This window comes from Semicossyphus pulcher, unplaced genomic scaffold (genome assembly GCF_022749685.1).
Source record: "Semicossyphus pulcher isolate SPU_LCO1_2020_fin unplaced genomic scaffold, fSemPul1.0.p SCAF_21, whole genome shotgun sequence".
Taxonomy (NCBI): Eukaryota; Metazoa; Chordata; class Actinopteri; order Labriformes; family Labridae; genus Semicossyphus; species Semicossyphus pulcher.
This window is the reverse complement of record NW_027211695.1, coordinates 13,624,553-13,642,627: the sequence shown is the minus strand read 5'-3', so window position 1 is coordinate 13,642,627 and position 18,075 is coordinate 13,624,553. Positions and strand designations below refer to the sequence as shown.

Below are 18,075 nucleotides of genomic sequence, written 5' to 3'. Positions count from 1 at the left end.
AAAGGCCCCCAACTCGGGGATTATGCGTGCTGGGCACCGTCAGCCAGGGGGCCGTGTATGGGAGTGAGTCCCCTGTCTCTGACGCTTCCAACTCATACTTACCTGGCAGGGGAGATACCACGATCAAGAAGGTGGTTCACCCAGGGCGAGGCTCAGCCATTGCACTGCGGCTGTGCTGACCGCTGCGAATTCCCCAAATGTGGGAATCTCGACTGCATAATTTGTGGTAGTGGGGGACTGCGTTCTAGAGATGTCAACTCTCGTTCACTTCAGTGACCCGGATCTTCGGATCTCGTTCAGCTGAACGATTCGTTCATTACATTCGTTCACCAGGTCGTTCAGTGACATTTCCGGTTTACCTGTAACTCACTCACTCTCACTCGTTCATGAACGATACGGCTCCCATTGCATTACTGGTCTTCTTGTTCAATCATCACAATATAACAGTTACTTCGCCCAACTATATTAAAAAGAAAATATTATAATATTTATATAAAAATAAACATTCATGTGTTATCTCATCTTGCTGTTGTGTCAGTTTATTTTTGAGATGTTGTAATACCGTTTCTAGTATTGTACTTTACTTTATTTCTTTATTTCAGACACATAAGTCCATATCTGTACTCGTGCTAACATCAATCAGTCTGGTTTTCTAAAAGAAGTGGGGAGCCGCGAGAGGAGCCAAGTGAACGAAAGGAACGAATTTGATGCATGAAAGTGAACGGATCATTCCGTTCACTGAAAAGATTCGTTCTTTTTGAACGAATCGTTCAGGACCGAAACATCTCTACTGCGTTCGCGCTCTCCCCTGATCGTTGTGTTGAAGGAAAGAGAAAAAAAAGGAGTCCTCCTCGGCTGTGCCTGTGCTGCGCGTTTTCCCGACTGGTGAGTCAGCGTGTTTGTGGGCGTGTTCATTTAGAGGCCTCGGGTTACTTTTGCGGTTAGTCCAGAAAGTGGCAGCCTTGCTGTGCAGAGATGTCTGATGTACGCTGTGAAGCCGCGGTCGCGATGGCAGCAAGAAGTGGGTGCGGCCCTTTGGAGGGGACAGAATGAATTGCGTGTCCTCCTCTCCGAGATTGTTCTGTCTTTGTGGAAGAAATGTGCTCTGGACATTCTTCCCTCGCTGGCATGCTTAGGTTTTAGGCTTGTGCGCGGTTGCTGGACGGTGTTTGCTTTCTCAGAGACAGAAACGGCTTGCCGAGTAGCTATTCCGAGTTGTGTTGTGTCTTTTTTTAATCTCTTTTTTGCTAGAGCAATTAATGCTGGGAGAAGGAAACAAAGGGACAGAGCGTGTGTGCCGCACACCCTGGTCAAATTGCAGCAGTGTTTTGAACTTTTCAGCAACTTTGGTAGCAGGTGAAGGTGAGCTAATGCTAAAGGCCCCCAACTCGGGGATTATGCGTGCTGGGCACCGTCAGCCAGGGGGCCGTGTCTGGGAGTGAGTCCCCTGTCTCTGACGCTTCCAACTCATACTTACCTGGCAGGGGAGATACCATGATCAAGAAGGTGGTTCACCCAGGGCGAGGCTCAGCCATTGCACTGCGGCTGTGCTGACCGCTGCGAATTCCCCAAATGTGGGAATCTCGACTGCATAATTTGTGGTAGTGGGGGACTGCGTTCGCGCTCTCCCCTGATCGTTGTGTTGAAGGAAAGAGAAAAAAAAGGAGTCCTCCTCGGCTGTGCCTGTGCTGCGCGTTTTCCCGACTGGTGAGTCAGCGTGTTTGTGGGCGTGTTCATTTAGAGGCCTCGGGTTACTTTTGCGGTTAGTCCAGAAAGTGGCAGCCTTGCTGTGCAGAGATGTCTGATGTACGCTGTGAAGCCGCGGTCGCGATGGCAGCAAGAAGTGGGTGCGGCCCTTTGGAGGGGACAGAATGAATTGCGTGTCCTCCTCTCCGAGATTGTTCTGTCTTTGTGGAAGAAATGTGCTCTGGACATTCTTCCCTCGCTGGCATGCTTAGGTTTTAGGCTTGTGCGCGGTTGCTGGACGGTGTTTGCTTTCTCAGAGACAGAAACGGCTTGCCGAGTAGCTATTCCGAGTTGTGTTGTGTCTTTTTTTAATCTCTTTTTTGCTAGAGCAATTAATGCTGGGAGAAGGAAACAAAGGGACAGAGCGTGTGTGCCGCACACCCTGGTCAAATTGCAGCAGTGTTTTGAACTTTTCAGCAACTTTGGTAGCAGGTGAAGGTGAGCTAATGCTAAAGGCCCCCAACTCGGGGATTATGCGTGCTGGGCACCGTCAGCCAGGGGGCCGTGTCTGGGAGTGAGTCCCCTGTCTCTGACGCTTCCAACTCATACTTACCTGGCAGGGGAGATACCATGATCAAGAAGGTGGTTCACCCAGGGCGAGGCTCAGCCATTGCACTGCGGCTGTGCTGACCGCTGCGAATTCCCCAAATGTGGGAATCTCGACTGCATAATTTGTGGTAGTGGGGGACTGCGTTCGCGCTCTCCCCTGATCGTTGTGTTGAAGGAAAGAGAAAAAAAAGGAGTCCTCCTCGGCTGTGCCTGTGCTGCGCGTTTTCCCGACTGGTGAGTCAGCGTGTTTGTGGGCGTGTTCATTTAGAGGCCTCGGGTTACTTTTGCGGTTAGTCCAGAAAGTGGCAGCCTTGCTGTGCAGAGATGTCTGATGTACGCTGTGAAGCCGCGGTCGCGATGGCAGCAAGAAGTGGGTGCGGCCCTTTGGAGGGGACAGAATGAATTGCGTGTCCTCCTCTCCGAGATTGTTCTGTCTTTGTGGAAGAAATGTGCTCTGGACATTCTTCCCTCGCTGGCATGCTTAGGTTTTAGGCTTGTGCGCGGTTGCTGGACGGTGTTTGCTTTCTCAGAGACAGAAACGGCTTGCCGAGTAGCTATTCCGAGTTGTGTTGTGTCTTTTTTTAATCTCTTTTTTGCTAGAGCAATTAATGCTGGGAGAAGGAAACAAAGGGACAGAGCGTGTGTGCCGCACACCCTGGTCAAATTGCAGCAGTGTTTTGAACTTTTCAGCAACTTTGGTAGCAGGTGAAGGTGAGCTAATGCTAAAGGCCCCCAACTCGGGGATTATGCGTGCTGGGCACCGTCAGCCAGGGGGCCGTGTCTGGGAGTGAGTCCCCTGTCTCTGACGCTTCCAACTCATACTTACCTGGCAGGGGAGATACCATGATCAAGAAGGTGGTTCACCCAGGGCGAGGCTCAGCCATTGCACTGCGGCTGTGCTGACCGCTGCGAATTCCCCAAATGTGGGAATCTCGACTGCATAATTTGTGGTAGTGGGGGACTGCGTTCGCGCTCTCCCCTGATCGTTGTGTTGAAGGAAAGAGAAAAAAAAGGAGTCCTCCTCGGCTGTGCCTGTGCTGCGCGTTTTCCCGACTGGTGAGTCAGCGTGTTTGTGGGCGTGTTCATTTAGAGGCCTCGGGTTACTTTTGCGGTTAGTCCAGAAAGTGGCAGCCTTGCTGTGCAGAGATGTCTGATGTACGCTGTGAAGCCGCGGTCGCGATGGCAGCAAGAAGTGGGTGCGGCCCTTTGGAGGGGACAGAATGAATTGCGTGTCCTCCTCTCCGAGATTGTTCTGTCTTTGTGGAAGAAATGTGCTCTGGACATTCTTCCCTCGCTGGCATGCTTAGGTTTTAGGCTTGTGCGCGGTTGCTGGACGGTGTTTGCTTTCTCAGAGACAGAAACGGCTTGCCGAGTAGCTATTCCGAGTTGTGTTGTGTCTTTTTTTAATCTCTTTTTTGCTAGAGCAATTAATGCTGGGAGAAGGAAACAAAGGGACAGAGCGTGTGTGCCGCACACCCTGGTCAAATTGCAGCAGTGTTTTGAACTTTTCAGCAACTTTGGTAGCAGGTGAAGGTGAGCTAATGCTAAAGGCCCCCAACTCGGGGATTATGCGTGCTGGGCACCGTCAGCCAGGGGGTCGTGTCTGGGAGTGAGTCCCCTGTCTCTGACGCTTCCAACTCATACTTACCTGGCAGGGGAGATACCACGATCAAGAAGGTGGTTCACCCAGGGCGAGGCTCAGCCATTGCACTGCGGCTGTGCTGACCGCTGCGAATTCCCCAAATGTGGGAATCTCGACTGCATAATTTGTGGTAGTGGGGGACTGCGTTCGCGCTCTCCCCTGATCGTTGTGTTGAAGGAAAGAGAAAAAAAAGGAGTCCTCCTCGGCTGTGCCTGTGCTGCGCGTTTTCCCGACTGGTGAGTCAGCGTGTTTGTGGGCGTGTTCATTTAGAGGCCTCGGGTTACTTTTGCGGTTAGTCCAGAAAGTGGCAGCCTTGCTGTGCAGAGATGTCTGATGTACGCTGTGAAGCCGCGGTCGCGATGGCAGCAAGAAGTGGGTGCGGCCCTTTGGAGGGGACAGAATGAATTGCGTGTCCTCCTCTCCGAGATTGTTCTGTCTTTGTGGAAGAAATGTGCTCTGGACATTCTTCCCTTGCTGGCATGCTTAGGTTTTAGGCTTGTGCGCGGTTGCTGGACGGTGTTTGCTTTCTCAGAGACAGAAACGGCTTGCCGAGTAGCTATTCCGAGTTGTGTTGTGTCTTTTTTTAATCTCTTTTTTGCTAGAGCAATTAATGCTGGGAGAAGGAAACAAAGGGACAGAGCGTGTGTGCCGCACACCCTGGTCAAATTGCAGCAGTGTTTTGAACTTTTCAGCAACTTTGGTAGCAGGTGAAGGTGAGCTAATGCTAAAGGCCCCCAACTCGGGGATTATGCGTGCTGGGCACCGTCAGCCAGGGGGCCGTGTCTGGGAGTGAGTCCCCTGTCTCTGACGCTTCCAACTCATACTTACCTGGCAGGGGAGATACCATGATCAAGAAGGTGGTTCACCCAGGGCGAGGCTCAGCCATTGCACTGCGGCTGTGCTGACCGCTGCGAATTCCCCAAATGTGGGAATCTCGACTGCATAATTTGTGGTAGTGGGGGACTGCGTTCGCGCTCTCCCCTGATCGTTGTGTTGAAGGAAAGAGAAAAAAAAGGAGTCCTCCTCGGCTGTGCCTGTGCTGCGCGTTTTCCCGACTGGTGAGTCAGCGTGTTTGTGGGCGTGTTCATTTAGAGGCCTCGGGTTACTTTTGCGGTTAGTCCAGAAAGTGGCAGCCTTGCTGTGCAGAGATGTCTGATGTACGCTGTGAAGCCGCGGTCGCGATGGCAGCAAGAAGTGGGTGCGGCCCTTTGGAGGGGACAGAATGAATTGCGTGTCCTCCTCTCCGAGATTGTTCTGTCTTTGTGGAAGAAATGTGCTCTGGACATTCTTCCCTCGCTGGCATGCTTAGGTTTTAGGCTTGTGCGCGGTTGCTGGACGGTGTTTGCTTTCTCAGAGACAGAAACGGCTTGCCGAGTAGCTATTCCGAGTTGTGTTGTGTCTTTTTTTAATCTCTTTTTTGCTAGAGCAATTAATGCTGGGAGAAGGAAACAAAGGGACAGAGCGTGTGTGCCGCACACCCTGGTCAAATTGCAGCAGTGTTTTGAACTTTTCAGCAACTTTGGTAGCAGGTGAAGGTGAGCTAATGCTAAAGGCCCCCAACTCGGGGATTATGCGTGCTGGGCACCGTCAGCCAGGGGGCCGTGTCTGGGAGTGAGTCCCCTGTCTCTGACGCTTCCAACTCATACTTACCTGGCAGGGGAGATACCATGATCAAGAAGGTGGTTCACCCAGGGCGAGGCTCAGCCATTGCACTGCGGCTGTGCTGACCGCTGCGAATTCCCCAAATGTGGGAATCTCGACTGCATAATTTGTGGTAGTGGGGGACTGCGTTCGCGCTCTCCCCTGATCGTTGTGTTGAAGGAAAGAGAAAAAAAAGGAGTCCTCCTCGGCTGTGCCTGTGCTGCGCGTTTTCCCGACTGGTGAGTCAGCGTGTTTGTGGGCGTGTTCATTTAGAGGCCTCGGGTTACTTTTGCGGTTAGTCCAGAAAGTGGCAGCCTTGCTGTGCAGAGATGTCTGATGTACGCTGTGAAGCCGCGGTCGCGATGGCAGCAAGAAGTGGGTGCGGCCCTTTGGAGGGGACAGAATGAATTGCGTGTCCTCCTCTCCGAGATTGTTCTGTCTTTGTGGAAGAAATGTGCTCTGGACATTCTTCCCTCGCTGGCATGCTTAGGTTTTAGGCTTGTGCGCGGTTGCTGGACGGTGTTTGCTTTCTCAGAGACAGAAACGGCTTGCCGAGTAGCTATTCCGAGTTGTGTTGTGTCTTTTTTTAATCTCTTTTTTGCTAGAGCAATTAATGCTGGGAGAAGGAAACAAAGGGACAGAGCGTGTGTGCCGCACACCCTGGTCAAATTGCAGCAGTGTTTTGAACTTTTCAGCAACTTTGGTAGCAGGTGAAGGTGAGCTAATGCTAAAGGCCCCCAACTCGGGGATTATGCGTGCTGGGCACCGTCAGCCAGGGGGCCGTGTCTGGGAGTGAGTCCCCTGTCTCTGACGCTTCCAACTCATACTTACCTGGCAGGGGAGATACCATGATCAAGAAGGTGGTTCACCCAGGGCGAGGCTCAGCCATTGCACTGCGGCTGTGCTGACCGCTGCGAATTCCCCAAATGTGGGAATCTCGACTGCATAATTTGTGGTAGTGGGGGACTGCGTTCGCGCTCTCCCCTGATCGTTGTGTTGAAGGAAAGAGAAAAAAAAGGAGTCCTCCTCGGCTGTGCCTGTGCTGCGCGTTTTCCCGACTGGTGAGTCAGCGTGTTTGTGGGCGTGTTCATTTAGAGGCCTCGGGTTACTTTTGCGGTTAGTCCAGAAAGTGGCAGCCTTGCTGTGCAGAGATGTCTGATGTACGCTGTGAAGCCGCGGTCGCGATGGCAGCAAGAAGTGGGTGCGGCCCTTTGGAGGGGACAGAATGAATTGCGTGTCCTCCTCTCCGAGATTGTTCTGTCTTTGTGGAAGAAATGTGCTCTGGACATTCTTCCCTCGCTGGCATGCTTAGGTTTTAGGCTTGTGCGCGGTTGCTGGACGGTGTTTGCTTTCTCAGAGACAGAAACGGCTTGCCGAGTAGCTATTCCGAGTTGTGTTGTGTCTTTTTTTAATCTCTTTTTTGCTAGAGCAATTAATGCTGGGAGAAGGAAACAAAGGGACAGAGCGTGTGTGCCGCACACCCTGGTCAAATTGCAGCAGTGTTTTGAACTTTTCAGCAACTTTGGTAGCAGGTGAAGGTGAGCTAATGCTAAAGGCCCCCAACTCGGGGATTATGCGTGCTGGGCACCGTCAGCCAGGGGGTCGTGTCTGGGAGTGAGTCCCCTGTCTCTGACGCTTCCAACTCATACTTACCTGGCAGGGGAGATACCACGATCAAGAAGGTGGTTCACCCAGGGCGAGGCTCAGCCATTGCACTGCGGCTGTGCTGACCGCTGCGAATTCCCCAAATGTGGGAATCTCGACTGCATAATTTGTGGTAGTGGGGGACTGCGTTCGCGCTCTCCCCTGATCGTTGTGTTGAAGGAAAGAGAAAAAAAAGGAGTCCTCCTCGGCTGTGCCTGTGCTGCGCGTTTTCCCGACTGGTGAGTCAGCGTGTTTGTGGGCGTGTTCATTTAGAGGCCTCGGGTTACTTTTGCGGTTAGTCCAGAAAGTGGCAGCCTTGCTGTGCAGAGATGTCTGATGTACGCTGTGAAGCCGCGGTCGCGATGGCAGCAAGAAGTGGGTGCGGCCCTTTGGAGGGGACAGAATGAATTGCGTGTCCTCCTCTCCGAGATTGTTCTGTCTTTGTGGAAGAAATGTGCTCTGGACATTCTTCCCTTGCTGGCATGCTTAGGTTTTAGGCTTGTGCGCGGTTGCTGGACGGTGTTTGCTTTCTCAGAGACAGAAACGGCTTGCCGAGTAGCTATTCCGAGTTGTGTTGTGTCTTTTTTTAATCTCTTTTTTGCTAGAGCAATTAATGCTGGGAGAAGGAAACAAAGGGACAGAGCGTGTGTGCCGCACACCCTGGTCAAATTGCAGCAGTGTTTTGAACTTTTCAGCAACTTTGGTAGCAGGTGAAGGTGAGCTAATGCTAAAGGCCCCCAACTCGGGGATTATGCGTGCTGGGCACCGTCAGCCAGGGGGCCGTGTCTGGGAGTGAGTCCCCTGTCTCTGACGCTTCCAACTCATACTTACCTGGCAGGGGAGATACCATGATCAAGAAGGTGGTTCACCCAGGGCGAGGCTCAGCCATTGCACTGCGGCTGTGCTGACCGCTGCGAATTCCCCAAATGTGGGAATCTCGACTGCATAATTTGTGGTAGTGGGGGACTGCGTTCGCGCTCTCCCCTGATCGTTGTGTTGAAGGAAAGAGAAAAAAAAGGAGTCCTCCTCGGCTGTGCCTGTGCTGCGCGTTTTCCCGACTGGTGAGTCAGCGTGTTTGTGGGCGTGTTCATTTAGAGGCCTCGGGTTACTTTTGCGGTTAGTCCAGAAAGTGGCAGCCTTGCTGTGCAGAGATGTCTGATGTACGCTGTGAAGCCGCGGTCGCGATGGCAGCAAGAAGTGGGTGCGGCCCTTTGGAGGGGACAGAATGAATTGCGTGTCCTCCTCTCCGAGATTGTTCTGTCTTTGTGGAAGAAATGTGCTCTGGACATTCTTCCCTCGCTGGCATGCTTAGGTTTTAGGCTTGTGCGCGGTTGCTGGACGGTGTTTGCTTTCTCAGAGACAGAAACGGCTTGCCGAGTAGCTATTCCGAGTTGTGTTGTGTCTTTTTTTAATCTCTTTTTTGCTAGAGCAATTAATGCTGGGAGAAGGAAACAAAGGGACAGAGCGTGTGTGCCGCACACCCTGGTCAAATTGCAGCAGTGTTTTGAACTTTTCAGCAACTTTGGTAGCAGGTGAAGGTGAGCTAATGTTAAAGGCCCCCAACTCGGGGATTATGCGTGCTGGGCACCGTCAGCCAGGGGGCCGTGTCTGGGAGTGAGTCCCCTGTCTCTGACGCTTCCAACTCATACTTACCTGGCAGGGGAGATACCATGATCAAGAAGGTGGTTCACCCAGGGCGAGGCTCAGCCATTGCACTGCGGCTGTGCTGACCGCTGCGAATTCCCCAAATGTGGGAATCTCGACTGCATAATTTGTGGTAGTGGGGGACTGCGTTCGCGCTCTCCCCTGATCGTTGTGTTGAAGGAAAGAGAAAAAAAAGGAGTCCTCCTCGGCTGTGCCTGTGCTGCGCGTTTTCCCGACTGGTGAGTCAGCGTGTTTGTGGGCGTGTTCATTTAGAGGCCTCGGGTTACTTTTGCGGTTAGTCCAGAAAGTGGCAGCCTTGCTGTGCAGAGATGTCTGATGTACGCTGTGAAGCCGCGGTCGCGATGGCAGCAAGAAGTGGGTGCGGCCCTTTGGAGGGGACAGAATGAATTGCGTGTCCTCCTCTCCGAGATTGTTCTGTCTTTGTGGAAGAAATGTGCTCTGGACATTCTTCCCTCGCTGGCATGCTTAGGTTTTAGGCTTGTGCGCGGTTGCTGGACGGTGTTTGCTTTCTCAGAGACAGAAACGGCTTGCCGAGTAGCTATTCCGAGTTGTGTTGTGTCTTTTTTTAATCTCTTTTTTGCTAGAGCAATTAATGCTGGGAGAAGGAAACAAAGGGACAGAGCGTGTGTGCCGCACACCCTGGTCAAATTGCAGCAGTGTTTTGAACTTTTCAGCAACTTTGGTAGCAGGTGAAGGTGAGCTAATGCTAAAGGCCCCCAACTCGGGGATTATGCGTGCTGGGCACCGTCAGCCAGGGGGCCGTGTCTGGGAGTGAGTCCCCTGTCTCTGACGCTTCCAACTCATACTTACCTGGCAGGGGAGATACCATGATCAAGAAGGTGGTTCACCCAGGGCGAGGCTCAGCCATTGCACTGCGGCTGTGCTGACCGCTGCGAATTCCCCAAATGTGGGAATCTCGACTGCATAATTTGTGGTAGTGGGGGACTGCGTTCGCGCTCTCCCCTGATCGTTGTGTTGAAGGAAAGAGAAAAAAAAGGAGTCCTCCTCGGCTGTGCCTGTGCTGCGCGTTTTCCCGACTGGTGAGTCAGCGTGTTTGTGGGCGTGTTCATTTAGAGGCCTCGGGTTACTTTTGCAGTTAGTCCAGAAAGTGGCAGCCTTGCTGTGCAGAGATGTCTGATGTACGCTGTGAAGCCGCGGTCGCGATGGCAGCAAGAAGTGGGTGCGGCCCTTTGGAGGGGACAGAATGAATTGCGTGTCCTCCTCTCCGAGATTGTTCTGTCTTTGTGGAAGAAATGTGCTCTGGACATTCTTCCCTCGCTGGCATGCTTAGGTTTTAGGCTTGTGCGCGGTTGCTGGACGGTGTTTGCTTTCTCAGAGACAGAAACGGCTTGCCGAGTAGCTATTCCGAGTTGTGTTGTGTCTTTTTTTAATCTCTTTTTTGCTAGAGCAATTAATGCTGGGAGAAGGAAACAAAGGGACAGAGCGTGTGTGCCGCACACCCTGGTCAAATTGCAGCAGTGTTTTGAACTTTTCAGCAACTTTGGTAGCAGGTGAAGGTGAGCTAATGCTAAAGGCCCCCAACTCGGGGATTATGCGTGCTGGGCACCGTCAGCCAGGGGGCCGTGTCTGGGAGTGAGTCCCCTGTCTCTGACGCTTCCAACTCATACTTACCTGGCAGGGGAGATACCATGATCAAGAAGGTGGTTCACCCAGGGCGAGGCTCAGCCATTGCACTGCGGCTGTGCTGACCGCTGCGAATTCCCCAAATGTGGGAATCTCGACTGCATAATTTGTGGTAGTGGGGGACTGCGTTCGCGCTCTCCCCTGATCGTTGTGTTGAAGGAAAGAGAAAAAAAAGGAGTCCTCCTCGGCTGTGCCTGTGCTGCGCGTTTTCCCGACTGGTGAGTCAGCGTGTTTGTGGGCGTGTTCATTTAGAGGCCTCGGGTTACTTTTGCGGTTAGTCCAGAAAGTGGCAGCCTTGCTGTGCAGAGATGTCTGATGTACGCTGTGAAGCCGCGGTCGCGATGGCAGCAAGAAGTGGGTGCGGCCCTTTGGAGGGGACAGAATGAATTGCGTGTCCTCCTCTCCGAGATTGTTCTGTCTTTGTGGAAGAAATGTGCTCTGGACATTCTTCCCTCGCTGGCATGCTTAGGTTTTAGGCTTGTGCGCGGTTGCTGGACGGTGTTTGCTTTCTCAGAGACAGAAACGGCTTGCCGAGTAGCTATTCCGAGTTGTGTTGTGTCTTTTTTTAATCTCTTTTTTGCTAGAGCAATTAATGCTGGGAGAAGGAAACAAAGGGACAGAGCGTGTGTGCCGCACACCCTGGTCAAATTGCAGCAGTGTTTTGAACTTTTCAGCAACTTTGGTAGCAGGTGAAGGTGAGCTAATGCTAAAGGCCCCCAACTCGGGGATTATGCGTGCTGGGCACCGTCAGCCAGGGGGCCGTGTCTGGGAGTGAGTCCCCTGTCTCTGACGCTTCCAACTCATACTTACCTGGCAGGGGAGATACCATGATCAAGAAGGTGGTTCACCCAGGGCGAGGCTCAGCCATTGCACTGCGGCTGTGCTGACCGCTGCGAATTCCCCAAATGTGGGAATCTCGACTGCATAATTTGTGGTAGTGGGGGACTGCGTTCGCGCTCTCCCCTGATCGTTGTGTTGAAGGAAAGAGAAAAAAAAGGAGTCCTCCTCGGCTGTGCCTGTGCTGCGCGTTTTCCCGACTGGTGAGTCAGCGTGTTTGTGGGCGTGTTCATTTAGAGGCCTCGGGTTACTTTTGCGGTTAGTCCAGAAAGTGGCAGCCTTGCTGTGCAGAGATGTCTGATGTACGCTGTGAAGCCGCGGTCGCGATGGCAGCAAGAAGTGGGTGCGGCCCTTTGGAGGGGACAGAATGAATTGCGTGTCCTCCTCTCCGAGATTGTTCTGTCTTTGTGGAAGAAATGTGCTCTGGACATTCTTCCCTCGCTGGCATGCTTAGGTTTTAGGCTTGTGCGCGGTTGCTGGACGGTGTTTGCTTTCTCAGAGACAGAAACGGCTTGCCGAGTAGCTATTCCGAGTTGTGTTGTGTCTTTTTTTAATCTCTTTTTTGCTAGAGCAATTAATGCTGGGAGAAGGAAACAAAGGGACAGAGCGTGTGTGCCGCACACCCTGGTCAAATTGCAGCAGTGTTTTGAACTTTTCAGCAACTTTGGTAGCAGGTGAAGGTGAGCTAATGCTAAAGGCCCCCAACTCGGGGATTATGCGTGCTGGGCACCGTCAGCCAGGGGGCCGTGTCTGGGAGTGAGTCCCCTGTCTCTGACGCTTCCAACTCATACTTACCTGGCAGGGGAGATACCATGATCAAGAAGGTGGTTCACCCAGGGCGAGGCTCAGCCATTGCACTGCGGCTGTGCTGACCGCTGCGAATTCCCCAAATGTGGGAATCTCGACTGCATAATTTGTGGTAGTGGGGGACTGCGTTCGCGCTCTCCCCTGATCGTTGTGTTGAAGGAAAGAGAAAAAAAAGGAGTCCTCCTCGGCTGTGCCTGTGCTGCGCGTTTTCCCGACTGGTGAGTCAGCGTGTTTGTGGGCGTGTTCATTTAGAGGCCTCGGGTTACTTTTGCGGTTAGTCCAGAAAGTGGCAGCCTTGCTGTGCAGAGATGTCTGATGTACGCTGTGAAGCCGCGGTCGCGATGGCAGCAAGAAGTGGGTGCGGCCCTTTGGAGGGGACAGAATGAATTGCGTGTCCTCCTCTCCGAGATTGTTCTGTCTTTGTGGAAGAAATGTGCTCTGGACATTCTTCCCTCGCTGGCATGCTTAGGTTTTAGGCTTGTGCGCGGTTGCTGGACGGTGTTTGCTTTCTCAGAGACAGAAACGGCTTGCCGAGTAGCTATTCCGAGTTGTGTTGTGTCTTTTTTTAATCTCTTTTTTGCTAGAGCAATTAATGCTGGGAGAAGGAAACAAAGGGACAGAGCGTGTGTGCCGCACACCCTGGTCAAATTGCAGCAGTGTTTTGAACTTTTCAGCAACTTTGGTAGCAGGTGAAGGTGAGCTAATGCTAAAGGCCCCCAACTCGGGGATTATGCGTGCTGGGCACCGTCAGCCAGGGGGCCGTGTCTGGGAGTGAGTCCCCTGTCTCTGACGCTTCCAACTCATACTTACCTGGCAGGGGAGATACCATGATCAAGAAGGTGGTTCACCCAGGGCGAGGCTCAGCCATTGCACTGCGGCTGTGCTGACCGCTGCGAATTCCCCAAATGTGGGAATCTCGACTGCATAATTTGTGGTAGTGGGGGACTGCGTTCGCGCTCTCCCCTGATCGTTGTGTTGAAGGAAAGAGAAAAAAAAGGAGTCCTCCTCGGCTGTGCCTGTGCTGCGCGTTTTCCCGACTGGTGAGTCAGCGTGTTTGTGGGCGTGTTCATTTAGAGGCCTCGGGTTACTTTTGCAGTTAGTCCAGAAAGTGGCAGCCTTGCTGTGCAGAGATGTCTGATGTACGCTGTGAAGCCGCGGTCGCGATGGCAGCAAGAAGTGGGTGCGGCCCTTTGGAGGGGACAGAATGAATTGCGTGTCCTCCTCTCCGAGATTGTTCTGTCTTTGTGGAAGAAATGTGCTCTGGACATTCTTCCCTCGCTGGCATGCTTAGGTTTTAGGCTTGTGCGCGGTTGCTGGACGGTGTTTGCTTTCTCAGAGACAGAAACGGCTTGCCGAGTAGCTATTCCGAGTTGTGTTGTGTCTTTTTTTAATCTCTTTTTTGCTAGAGCAATTAATGCTGGGAGAAGGAAACAAAGGGACAGAGCGTGTGTGCTGCACACCCTGGTCAAATTGCAGCAGTGTTTTGAACTTTTCAGCAACTTTGGTAGCAGGTGAAGGTGAGCTAATGCTAAAGGCCCCCAACTCGGGGATTATGCGTGCTGGGCACCGTCAGCCAGGGGGCCGTGTCTGGGAGTGAGTCCCCTGTCTCTGACGCTTCCAACTCATACTTACCTGGCAGGGGAGATACCACGATCAAGAAGGTGGTTCACCCAGGGCGAGGCTCAGCCATTGCACTGCGGCTGTGCTGACCGCTGCGAATTCCCCAAATGTGGGAATCTCGACTGCATAATTTGTGGTAGTGGGGGACTGCGTTCGCGCTCTCCCCTGATCGTTGTGTTGAAGGAAAGAGAAAAAAAAGGAGTCCTCCTCGGCTGTGCCTGTGCTGCGCGTTTTCCCGACTGGTGAGTCAGCGTGTTTGTGGGCGTGTTCATTTAGAGGCCTCGGGTTACTTTTGCGGTTAGTCCAGAAAGTGGCAGCCTTGCTGTGCAGAGATGTCTGATGTACGCTGTGAAGCCGCGGTCGCGATGGCAGCAAGAAGTGGGTGCGGCCCTTTGGAGGGGACAGAATGAATTGCGTGTCCTCCTCTCCGAGATTGTTCTGTCTTTGTGGAAGAAATGTGCTCTGGACATTCTTCCCTCGCTGGCATGCTTAGGTTTTAGGCTTGTGCGCGGTTGCTGGACGGTGTTTGCTTTCTCAGAGACAGAAACGGCTTGCCGAGTAGCTATTCCGAGTTGTGTTGTGTCTTTTTTTAATCTCTTTTTTGCTAGAGCAATTAATGCTGGGAGAAGGAAACAAAGGGACAGAGCGTGTGTGCCGCACACCCTGGTCAAATTGCAGCAGTGTTTTGAACTTTTCAGCAACTTTGGTAGCAGGTGAAGGTGAGCTAATGCTAAAGGCCCCCAACTCGGGGATTATGCGTGCTGGGCACCGTCAGCCAGGGGGCCGTGTCTGGGAGTGAGTCCCCTGTCTCTGACGCTTCCAACTCATACTTACCTGGCAGGGGAGATACCATGATCAAGAAGGTGGTTCACCCAGGGCGAGGCTCAGCCATTGCACTGCGGCTGTGCTGACCGCTGCGAATTCCCCAAATGTGGGAATCTCGACTGCATAATTTGTGGTAGTGGGGGACTGCGTTCGCGCTCTCCCCTGATCGTTGTGTTGAAGGAAAGAGAAAAAAAAGGAGTCCTCCTCGGCTGTGCCTGTGCTGCGCGTTTTCCCGACTGGTGAGTCAGCGTGTTTGTGGGCGTGTTCATTTAGAGGCCTCGGGTTACTTTTGCGGTTAGTCCAGAAAGTGGCAGCCTTGCTGTGCAGAGATGTCTGATGTACGCTGTGAAGCCGCGGTCGCGATGGCAGCAAGAAGTGGGTGCGGCCCTTTGGAGGGGACAGAATGAATTGCGTGTCCTCCTCTCCGAGATTGTTCTGTCTTTGTGGAAGAAATGTGCTCTGGACATTCTTCCCTCGCTGGCATGCTTAGGTTTTAGGCTTGTGCGCGGTTGCTGGACGGTGTTTGCTTTCTCAGAGACAGAAACGGCTTGCCGAGTAGCTATTCCGAGTTGTGTTGTGTCTTTTTTTAATCTCTTTTTTGCTAGAGCAATTAATGCTGGGAGAAGGAAACAAAGGGACAGAGCGTGTGTGCCGCACACCCTGGTCAAATTGCAGCAGTGTTTTGAACTTTTCAGCAACTTTGGTAGCAGGTGAAGGTGAGCTAATGCTAAAGGCCCCCAACTCGGGGATTATGCGTGCTGGGCACCGTCAGCCAGGGGGCCGTGTATGGGAGTGAGTCCCCTGTCTCTGACGCTTCCAACTCATACTTACCTGGCAGGGGAGATACCACGATCAAGAAGGTGGTTCACCCAGGGCGAGGCTCAGCCATTGCACTGCGGCTGTGCTGACCGCTGCGAATTCCCCAAATGTGGGAATCTCGACTGCATAATTTGTGGTAGTGGGGGACTGCGTTCTAGAGATGTCAACTCTCGTTCACTTCAGTGACCCGGATCTTCGGATCTCGTTCAGCTGAACGATTCGTTCATTACATTCGTTCACCAGGTCGTTCAGTGACATTTCCGGTTTACCTGTAACTCACTCACTCTCACTCGTTCATGAACGATACGGCTCCCATTGCATTACTGGTCTTCTTGTTCAATCATCACAATATAACAGTTACTTCGCCCAACTATATTAAAAAGAAAATATTATAATATTTATATAAAAATAAACATTCATGTGTTATCTCATCTTGCTGTTGTGTCAGTTTATTTTTGAGATGTTGTAATACCGTTTCTAGTATTGTACTTTACTTTATTTCTTCATTTCAGACACATAAGTCCATATCTGTACTCGTGCTAACATCAATCAGTCTGGTTTTCTAAAAGAAGTGGGGAGCCGCGAGAGGAGCCAAGTGAACGAAAGGAACGAATTTGATGCATGAAAGTGAACGGATCATTCCGTTCACTGAAAAGATTCGTTCTTTTTGAACGAATCGTTCAGGACCGAAACATCTCTACTGCGTTCGCGCTCTCCCCTGATCGTTGTGTTGAAGGAAAGAGAAAAAAAAGGAGTCCTCCTCGGCTGTGCCTGTGCTGCGCGTTTTCCCGACTGGTGAGTCAGCGTGTTTGTGGGCGTGTTCATTTAGAGGCCTCGGGTTACTTTTGCGGTTAGTCCAGAAAGTGGCAGCCTTGCTGTGCAGAGATGTCTGATGTACGCTGTGAAGCCGCGGTCGCGATGGCAGCAAGAAGTGGGTGCGGCCCTTTGGAGGGGACAGAATGAATTGCGTGTCCTCCTCTCCGAGATTGTTCTGTCTTTGTGGAAGAAATGTGCTCTGGACATTCTTCCCTCGCTGGCATGCTTAGGTTTTAGGCTTGTGCGCGGTTGCTGGACGGTGTTTGCTTTCTCAGAGACAGAAACGGCTTGCCGAGTAGCTATTCCGAGTTGTGTTGTGTCTTTTTTTAATCTCTTTTTTGCTAGAGCAATTAATGCTGGGAGAAGGAAACAAAGGGACAGAGCGTGTGTGCCGCACACCCTGGTCAAATTGCAGCAGTGTTTTGAACTTTTCAGCAACTTTGGTAGCAGGTGAAGGTGAGCTAATGCTAAAGGCCCCCAACTCGGGGATTATGCGTGCTGGGCACCGTCAGCCAGGGGGCCGTGTCTGGGAGTGAGTCCCCTGTCTCTGACGCTTCCAACTCATACTTACCTGGCAGGGGAGATACCATGATCAAGAAGGTGGTTCACCCAGGGCGAGGCTCAGCCATTGCACTGCGGCTGTGCTGACCGCTGCGAATTCCCCAAATGTGGGAATCTCGACTGCATAATTTGTGGTAGTGGGGGACTGCGTTCGCGCTCTCCCCTGATCGTTGTGTTGAAGGAAAGAGAAAAAAAAGGAGTCCTCCTCGGCTGTGCCTGTGCTGCGCGTTTTCCCGACTGGTGAGTCAGCGTGTTTGTGGGCGTGTTCATTTAGAGGCCTCGGGTTACTTTTGCGGTTAGTCCAGAAAGTGGCAGCCTTGCTGTGCAGAGATGTCTGATGTACGCTGTGAAGCCGCGGTCGCGATGGCAGCAAGAAGTGGGTGCGGCCCTTTGGAGGGGACAGAATGAATTGCGTGTCCTCCTCTCCGAGATTGTTCTGTCTTTGTGGAAGAAATGTGCTCTGGACATTCTTCCCTCGCTGGCATGCTTAGGTTTTAGGCTTGTGCGCGGTTGCTGGACGGTGTTTGCTTTCTCAGAGACAGAAACGGCTTGCCGAGTAGCTATTCCGAGTTGTGTTGTGTCTTTTTTTAATCTCTTTTTTGCTAGAGCAATTAATGCTGGGAGAAGGAAACAAAGGGACAGAGCGTGTGTGCCGCACACCCTGGTCAAATTGCAGCAGTGTTTTGAACTTTTCAGCAACTTTGGTAGCAGGTGAAGGTGAGCTAATGCTAAAGGCCCCCAACTCGGGGATTATGCGTGCTGGGCACCGTCAGCCAGGGGGCCGTGTCTGGGAGTGAGTCCCCTGTCTCTGACGCTTCCAACTCATACTTACCTGGCAGGGGAGATACCATGATCAAGAAGGTGGTTCACCCAGGGCGAGGCTCAGCCATTGCACTGCGGCTGTGCTGACCGCTGCGAATTCCCCAAATGTGGGAATCTCGACTGCATAATTTGTGGTAGTGGGGGACTGCGTTCGCGCTCTCCCCTGATCGTTGTGTTGAAGGAAAGAGAAAAAAAAGGAGTCCTCCTCGGCTGTGCCTGTGCTGCGCGTTTTCCCGACTGGTGAGTCAGCGTGTTTGTGGGCGTGTTCATTTAGAGGCCTCGGGTTACTTTTGCGGTTAGTCCAGAAAGTGGCAGCCTTGCTGTGCAGAGATGTCTGATGTACGCTGTGAAGCCGCGGTCGCGATGGCAGCAAGAAGTGGGTGCGGCCCTTTGGAGGGGACAGAATGAATTGCGTGTCCTCCTCTCCGAGATTGTTC

The 18,075-nt window shown here is 52.3% G+C and overlaps 21 non-coding genes across 21 annotated transcripts; all 21 read left to right on the top strand.

The window, feature by feature from the left end:
• The first annotated feature begins 94 nt into the window (after positions 1-94).
• LOC138601637 (U1 spliceosomal RNA) lies at positions 95-263 on the top strand. The gene has a single exon (XR_011309132.1). It is a non-coding gene; the product is annotated as a U1 spliceosomal RNA (small nuclear RNA).
• Positions 264-1,469: 1,206 nt separating this feature from the next.
• Positions 1,470-1,633, top strand: LOC138601516 (U1 spliceosomal RNA). Its single transcript, XR_011309019.1, has one exon. It is a non-coding gene; the product is annotated as a U1 spliceosomal RNA (small nuclear RNA).
• Positions 1,634-2,291: 658 nt separating this feature from the next.
• LOC138601515 (U1 spliceosomal RNA) lies at positions 2,292-2,455 on the top strand. The gene has a single exon (XR_011309018.1). It is a non-coding gene; the product is annotated as a U1 spliceosomal RNA (small nuclear RNA).
• Positions 2,456-3,113: 658 nt separating this feature from the next.
• LOC138601513 (U1 spliceosomal RNA) lies at positions 3,114-3,277 on the top strand. The gene has a single exon (XR_011309016.1). It is a non-coding gene; the product is annotated as a U1 spliceosomal RNA (small nuclear RNA).
• Positions 3,278-3,935: 658 nt separating this feature from the next.
• On the top strand, positions 3,936-4,099 carry LOC138601293 (U1 spliceosomal RNA). Its single transcript, XR_011308809.1, has one exon. It is a non-coding gene; the product is annotated as a U1 spliceosomal RNA (small nuclear RNA).
• Positions 4,100-4,757: 658 nt separating this feature from the next.
• Positions 4,758-4,921, top strand: LOC138601512 (U1 spliceosomal RNA). Its single transcript, XR_011309015.1, has one exon. It is a non-coding gene; the product is annotated as a U1 spliceosomal RNA (small nuclear RNA).
• A 658-nt stretch (positions 4,922-5,579) lies between these two features.
• LOC138601511 (U1 spliceosomal RNA) lies at positions 5,580-5,743 on the top strand. The gene has a single exon (XR_011309014.1). It is a non-coding gene; the product is annotated as a U1 spliceosomal RNA (small nuclear RNA).
• Positions 5,744-6,401: 658 nt separating this feature from the next.
• LOC138601510 (U1 spliceosomal RNA) lies at positions 6,402-6,565 on the top strand. Its single transcript, XR_011309013.1, has one exon. It is a non-coding gene; the product is annotated as a U1 spliceosomal RNA (small nuclear RNA).
• A 658-nt stretch (positions 6,566-7,223) lies between these two features.
• LOC138601292 (U1 spliceosomal RNA) lies at positions 7,224-7,387 on the top strand. The gene has a single exon (XR_011308808.1). It is a non-coding gene; the product is annotated as a U1 spliceosomal RNA (small nuclear RNA).
• A 658-nt stretch (positions 7,388-8,045) lies between these two features.
• On the top strand, positions 8,046-8,209 carry LOC138601509 (U1 spliceosomal RNA). The gene has a single exon (XR_011309012.1). It is a non-coding gene; the product is annotated as a U1 spliceosomal RNA (small nuclear RNA).
• Positions 8,210-8,867: 658 nt separating this feature from the next.
• On the top strand, positions 8,868-9,031 carry LOC138601507 (U1 spliceosomal RNA). The gene has a single exon (XR_011309010.1). It is a non-coding gene; the product is annotated as a U1 spliceosomal RNA (small nuclear RNA).
• A 658-nt stretch (positions 9,032-9,689) lies between these two features.
• LOC138601506 (U1 spliceosomal RNA) lies at positions 9,690-9,853 on the top strand. Its single transcript, XR_011309009.1, has one exon. It is a non-coding gene; the product is annotated as a U1 spliceosomal RNA (small nuclear RNA).
• Positions 9,854-10,511: 658 nt separating this feature from the next.
• On the top strand, positions 10,512-10,675 carry LOC138601505 (U1 spliceosomal RNA). The gene has a single exon (XR_011309008.1). It is a non-coding gene; the product is annotated as a U1 spliceosomal RNA (small nuclear RNA).
• A 658-nt stretch (positions 10,676-11,333) lies between these two features.
• LOC138601504 (U1 spliceosomal RNA) lies at positions 11,334-11,497 on the top strand. The gene has a single exon (XR_011309007.1). It is a non-coding gene; the product is annotated as a U1 spliceosomal RNA (small nuclear RNA).
• A 658-nt stretch (positions 11,498-12,155) lies between these two features.
• On the top strand, positions 12,156-12,319 carry LOC138601503 (U1 spliceosomal RNA). The gene has a single exon (XR_011309006.1). It is a non-coding gene; the product is annotated as a U1 spliceosomal RNA (small nuclear RNA).
• A 658-nt stretch (positions 12,320-12,977) lies between these two features.
• On the top strand, positions 12,978-13,141 carry LOC138601500 (U1 spliceosomal RNA). The gene has a single exon (XR_011309004.1). It is a non-coding gene; the product is annotated as a U1 spliceosomal RNA (small nuclear RNA).
• A 658-nt stretch (positions 13,142-13,799) lies between these two features.
• Positions 13,800-13,963, top strand: LOC138601291 (U1 spliceosomal RNA). The gene has a single exon (XR_011308807.1). It is a non-coding gene; the product is annotated as a U1 spliceosomal RNA (small nuclear RNA).
• A 658-nt stretch (positions 13,964-14,621) lies between these two features.
• On the top strand, positions 14,622-14,785 carry LOC138601499 (U1 spliceosomal RNA). The gene has a single exon (XR_011309003.1). It is a non-coding gene; the product is annotated as a U1 spliceosomal RNA (small nuclear RNA).
• Positions 14,786-15,443: 658 nt separating this feature from the next.
• Positions 15,444-15,612, top strand: LOC138601636 (U1 spliceosomal RNA). The gene has a single exon (XR_011309131.1). It is a non-coding gene; the product is annotated as a U1 spliceosomal RNA (small nuclear RNA).
• Positions 15,613-16,818: 1,206 nt separating this feature from the next.
• Positions 16,819-16,982, top strand: LOC138601498 (U1 spliceosomal RNA). The gene has a single exon (XR_011309002.1). It is a non-coding gene; the product is annotated as a U1 spliceosomal RNA (small nuclear RNA).
• A 658-nt stretch (positions 16,983-17,640) lies between these two features.
• On the top strand, positions 17,641-17,804 carry LOC138601497 (U1 spliceosomal RNA). Its single transcript, XR_011309001.1, has one exon. It is a non-coding gene; the product is annotated as a U1 spliceosomal RNA (small nuclear RNA).
• The last annotated feature ends 271 nt before the right edge of the window (positions 17,805-18,075 follow it).